General features: G+C 41.5%; 1 long non-coding RNA gene across 1 annotated transcript; it reads right to left on the bottom strand.

The window, feature by feature from the left end:
- Positions 1 to 342: 342 nt before the first annotated feature.
- On the bottom strand, positions 343 to 2059 carry LOC124879455. The gene is made up of 3 exons (XR_007041037.1): positions 1936 to 2059; positions 1135 to 1223; positions 343 to 995 (listed from the first exon to the last, which is right to left on the bottom strand). It is a non-coding gene; the product is annotated as an uncharacterized LOC124879455 (long non-coding RNA).
- Positions 2060 to 6000: the final 3941 nt, after the last annotated feature.

Below are 6000 nucleotides of genomic sequence, written 5' to 3'. Positions count from 1 at the left end.
ATGCAAATTTTAAATAGCTTTATTCTGTTTACTAGCCATGTTGGTCATTTTCCTACTTCATCTATTTGATATTAATATGGACACTCACCTGTCAGCATTTCCTCACCTTAGGAGCTCTCTGAAGGCCTAAGATGCTTCGTGAATCACTTTTATGTTACCGAGGGAAAATTCTGAGAATAATCTAAGATGTTTCTTAAAATGACATCACTAGGAGCTACTTTTAGTCTTTGGGTTCTTTGTGTAAACTGTTGGAGGCACAAAATATTCTTAAATAAAATGAAGACAAATTGTTCCCTCTCAGAGCCTAACGCAGGGACCTTTTATTCAGAACGCAACTCTGAATACATCACCAAAATACAAAGAATCACAACATTTGATACAAAGAAGGGCATGTATGTTTATTTATAAAATCATATGAGTGTGTGAGAATTCTTCAGCCAAGTCTACGTTTTACAAGTCTCTGTTGCACTCAGATGGGACTCTCAGAGAGAAGATTAAAAGCATCATATTGTACAAAGGCATTAGGAGTGTCATATTTTTGTTAAATATTGTGACCCACATGCAGAATCAAACCTGGAGGCAAGACTGCAAACAAGTTAAAAAGGTTTATTAACAGATGGGCGGTGAAGCAGGGAAATAAACTGCAGCAACGGGTCTCAACTGCATCTGGAAGGAGGAAGAACTTTATTAAAGGTGTTTAGATGGGTTTTCTAGGTTTAATGAAGGAGAACATCTAACTGCCTGGGGGAAGGTGTCTGGCTCAGAAGGGTGAGGATGTTCCTGGTGGTAGATGGAGGGCTGGCTTAGAGGTGGTTTGCTTCCAGATGTTTGGTGTTTGAGATCCAAAGGAGTACTGGGTGGAGAACTTCAGAGAGCAGGCTGGCAGACGCTTGAAGGCAATGAAGAACTGCAGAGGATTACCATGCTCAAGATTATGGAGGCTTAGGAACATGGAACTTTCAAGTGTAGTCAGAAACCAGCAGGGGAACTCAAACCTAGGAGGCACAGGAAAAGCAGAAGGTCAAGGGAAAAACAGGCAAACAGAGCTTCTCAAATAAGTCAAAAATCACACAAGGGACTTCAGATAGCTAGATTGAATATGAGGCAATTACTGGTTGTCAAACAGCTCCTTACATCTCCAGAGATCTGATGACCTGATCATCTGCAGGTGTGTCCTCAAAGCCAGCATCCTCTCCAACAAAGAGCATCTAAAGGACAGAGATCTTACACACAAACAAGTCACACTCACATCCACCAGGATCATGACAAGGAGAAAAAATTTTCAACCACATTATATGAATGTGCCATGGCATGATCATCAATACATCAGAAAGTCTTACGTTACAAAAGCTGGATGTTTTCCCCACATCTGATTAACAGATGAGAATGTCAGATTTTTATGATGTGATGTTTTACCTGACACATCCTTTACAGTTTGACTGAAATACAAACCTGAATGTTTGAGGGGAAAATGTAAGAAATGAAAATGATGCAACACACTGGATGCACCTGTGAGCATGCTGCAGGCATCCCTAAACCTGCTGGACTGGAGCACAAGAACCTGTATACCTCTGCTGTGAACAACCACATTTGAGAAACAGAAGCAAAAACCTTACAAAAAATCCAGCTGTTTTTCTTGTCTCTAAATGCAGAGGTTAATTAATACACCTCAAATTAACTAATTCTGTCCTGATAGAGCAACCAGTAGGTCTCGATGCGAGGATGCAAGGCACAGATGATTCTGTTTTTTCTCTGACTACAGCACATATTTGTAAAGAATGCATTTAATAGCTGTACAACTTGGTTAATTTTAACCACATTCTACCTTTAAATAAATCAAATGCCAGGATAAGAGATTTAACTGATTTTAATAACCCATAGCTCCTCATTTAAACCTCCTACATCTCTAATTGATTTAAAAATATGATTTCTTACAGGATTCCTGCTTGATACAATTGGACTGCTCCTCAGCACCTTTCAGAAAGAGACATATTGGACACAGCTGACCTGAGAGAGGGCTCATCCTTCAGTTGATCATCTGGCTTTGGGAATCACCTTGTTTGAGGTAAAATCATGTTTCATTTCTGTCAAAGTGACATCTTTTTCAGAGATTTAAGCATGCATTAAGCCCCTAAAATACTATCAAAACTACAAATGTTTTTATAAAATCCTCCCGCTGCCACCCGCATGTTCTTGGTATATCTGCCTCTTTTACAATGCTTTACATGACTTGGGAAAAGAGCTGTGTGCCACACTGTGCAGGCATATGTGGGTTCTTGTCAAATTTTCACTGGAAATTTCAGTATTGCGGCTTTCATTTCTTGCTGATCAGAGGCTGTGGAGTTCCCTGGTGGAAGCCTAAATTCCTTCTGGTTTTCCTCTGCATTCTCTGAGCAAATTGCAGCTTTGCATTCATGGAAAATGTTTTCTTTGATAGCCTTAGCCTCTTGTTGACAGCACATTTTTTATTATGTTGTACCAGGAACCTCTTCATAAATGTTTTACGTTTGGGTGTGAGGTTGGGATCGGCGCTGGATCTTTCCTTCACATATTTAATGTGTCGGTCTCTATAGATGGGATCGGTGCTATATCTTTCTGTCATATATTTCTTAATGAATATTTTACGTTTGGGTGTGAAGTTGGGATCGGTGCTGTAGTTTTCCTTCACATATTTAGTTTGTCTCCTCCAGAAAACAGCATCATGCTTGTATCTAGCACTTAATTGGTCCTTCCTCTCTGCTTGTTGAAGAATATGTTTTTTTCATTGCCTGTAGTTTTTTTTTACTTAAATGTAGGAGAGGTATAATTTCTTTCTCAGATGTTCTTTGTTTTATTTTTTAACTACATTGTGTCCTAGCTGTGCAGTAATCCTGTGCCTTACTTTTTGACTCTTCATCAGAAGCGCTCTCTGGTTTCTTAACACTCAGGTTTGCTTGTGAAATATTCAGAAAGCCCCAGGCCGGAGGAAAGGCACCACAAACGTTGTCAGTGGCAAATGCAGATACAGGTACAAACATGTACGTGGCATGGGGGGCCACAGTTTCAAAGAGGTTGTACAGATGTTCAACCATGAGCATCATCATGACTGCAGTTCCATCCAGAGAGACAGGCCTGCTGAATTTCTGGAGTGAGAATCAAAAACTCCAAACCTACCACCTCTGTCCAAGAAAACTGCAATGTACTCTGGAGTCACCAACAGGAAAGCATGGGCGAATTTTCAGGGCTTAGGAGAGAGACGGTTAAACACTGAAGGACACGGCCAAGTGGATCATCTGTAGAAGGTGAGCATTAAGTTGTTGGCAACAGCAGCTCAGCCAATGCCCCCCTCCAAGAAGGTGCCACATCTAAATACAGAGCCAGGCCAGGTGTAGCTTCTAAAAAGAGAAGAAACAGAGAGAGAACATAGAGTTAAAAGCTCAAATAACAGCCAGAGATAGAGCGGCTTAGGTTATTGTGAGCTTTATCAGAAAGGAAAGTTTTAAGCCTAGCCTTAAAAGTAGACAGGGTGTCTGCCTCACGGACTAAAACTGGGAGCTGGTTCCACAGGAGAGGAGCCTGATAACTAAAGGATCTGCCTCCCATTCTACTTCTAGAGACTCTAGGAACCACCAGTAAACCTGCAGTCTGAGAACTCAGTTAAATCAAAGTCAAAGGTTATTAAAAATGGTCAGACAGGACAGGGTTGTGAGGAAATATTTCTTTACACTCATTACCATATGTCAGCACAAGGATCCAGAGAATGAACACCAAAGTATGTAGATTTGCAAATGTTTTGAAAAAGGCCAGTTGAGTCTATAAAAGCTAGATGTTGTTTTTCAACTCACTGACAATTGTTTTAAATTCTGACTGAGACAACCAGGCCAACCCACTACCAGCCAAGGAGAGCTGTCCCCACAACGGAGATCGGCGCTCCTGCTGAGTCCTCTGCCTTTTCACTGGAAGGAAGTGTGCAGGATGACAGGATGACCGGTTACTTGCATACACACTACACTCAAAATGCCAACTATTTCTGCACTGATTAATTCAAAAAGGAATTATGACCATTATTAATAGGTATTCTTTGAATACATAAAAATATCATTAGCAAAATAATTAAATGTAGAGATGCTAAATCGCTTTTCTGATGTTCACACAGGACTCAGCATTGGAACCCACTGTCGGCGGTCTACCTGTCCAGTCTGTGACGGCTACACATTCCCAGGCGAACAGGAAATACTGTAGCTTTTCCCATAATCATCAGTGTACATGCACAGTTCTTACCTTTTTGGCTTATCACAATAAGGGCTTGCAGTTTGACACAGTGTTACTTGACAGAGTGCTTGAGCTAGGAGAGGCATTTATGTTTGCATAAAACAGCCGTTCATGTTGGATGGCACATTTGCTCATAATCACCTGACAGTTGAAGAGATGCCCAAACAAGTGCTGACAGATAGGAATATCTACACTGTACACAGAGCAGGTGTAATAATGATAGCCCTGAAAATTCGCCCATGCTTTCCTGTTGGTGACTCCAGAGTACATTGCAGTTTTCTTGGACAGAGGTGGTAGGTTTGGAGTTTTTGATTCTCACTCCAGAAATTCAGCAGGCCTGTCTCTCTGGATGGAACTGCAGTCATGATGATGCTCATGGTTGAACATCTGTACAACCTCTTTGAAACTGTGGCCCCCCATGCCACGTACATGTTTGTACCTGTATCTGCATTTGCCACTGACAACGTTTGTGGTGCCTTTCCTCCGGCCTGGGGCTTTCTGAATATTTCACAAGCAAACCTGAGTGTTAAGAAACCAGAGAGCGCTTCTGATGAAGAGGAAATGCCAGCTTGGCTTGGTGAAGTAGGCAACATATTAGAGGAAACCGTCGCAGCATTGCCAGATATGTCCAAAATGCTGAAAGCCAGGAGACAAAAAGTAAGGCACAGGATTACTGCACAGCTAGGACACAATGTAGTTAAAAAATAAAACAAAGAACATCTGAGAAAGAAATTATACCTCTCCTACATTTAAGTAAAAAAAAACTACAGGCAATGAAAAAAACATATTCTTCAACAAGCAGAGAGGAAGGACCAATTAAGTGCTAGATACAAGCATGATGCTGTTTTCTGGAGGAGACAAACTAAATATGTGAAGGAAAACTACAGCACCGATCCCAACTTCACACCCAAACGTAAAACATTTATGAAGAGGTTCCTGGTACAACATAATAAAAAATGTCTTATATTCTAGGTTCTTCAAAGTAGACACCTTTTGCTTTGATTACTGCTCCGCACACTCTTGTTGATGAGCTTCAAGAGGTAGTCACCTGAAATGGTTTTCACTTCACAGGTGTGCCTTGTCAGGTTTAATAAGTGGGATTTCAAGCCTTATAAATGGGGTTGGGACCATCAGTTGTGTTGTGCAGGAGGTGGATACAGTACACAACTGATAGTCCTACTGAATAGACTGTTAGAATTTGTATTATGACAAGAAAAAAGCAGCTAAGTGAAGAAAAACAAGTGGCCATCATTACTTTAAGAAATGAGGGTCAGTCAGTCCGAACAATTGGGAAAACTTTGAAAGTGTCACCAAGGGCCGTCGCAAAAACCATCAAGCGCTACAAAGAAACTGGCTCACATGAGGACCGCCCCAGGAAAGGAAGACCAAGAGGCACCTCTGCTGCGGACGATAAGTTCATCCGAGTCACCAGCCTCAGAAATCGCAGGTTAACAGCAGCTCAGATTAGAGAACAGGTCAATGCCACACAGAGTTCTAGCAGCAGACACATCTCTAGAACAACTGTTAAGAGGAGACTGTGTGAATCAGGCCTTCATGGTAAAATAGCTGCTAGGAAACCACTGCTGAGGACAGGCAACAAGCAGAAGAGACTTGTTTGGGCTAAAGAACACAAGGAATGGACATTAGACCAGTGGAAATCTGTGTTTTGGTCTGATGAGTCCAAGTTTGAGATTTTTGGTTCCAACCACCGTGTCTTTGTGCGGCGCAGAAGAGGTGAACGGATGGACT

This window comes from Girardinichthys multiradiatus, chromosome 13 (assembly GCF_021462225.1).
Source record: "Girardinichthys multiradiatus isolate DD_20200921_A chromosome 13, DD_fGirMul_XY1, whole genome shotgun sequence".
In the NCBI taxonomy this organism is placed as follows: domain Eukaryota; kingdom Metazoa; phylum Chordata; class Actinopteri; order Cyprinodontiformes; family Goodeidae; genus Girardinichthys; species Girardinichthys multiradiatus.
The sequence above is the reverse complement of the archived record's forward strand: the minus strand, read 5'-3'. Positions and strand labels throughout refer to the sequence as shown.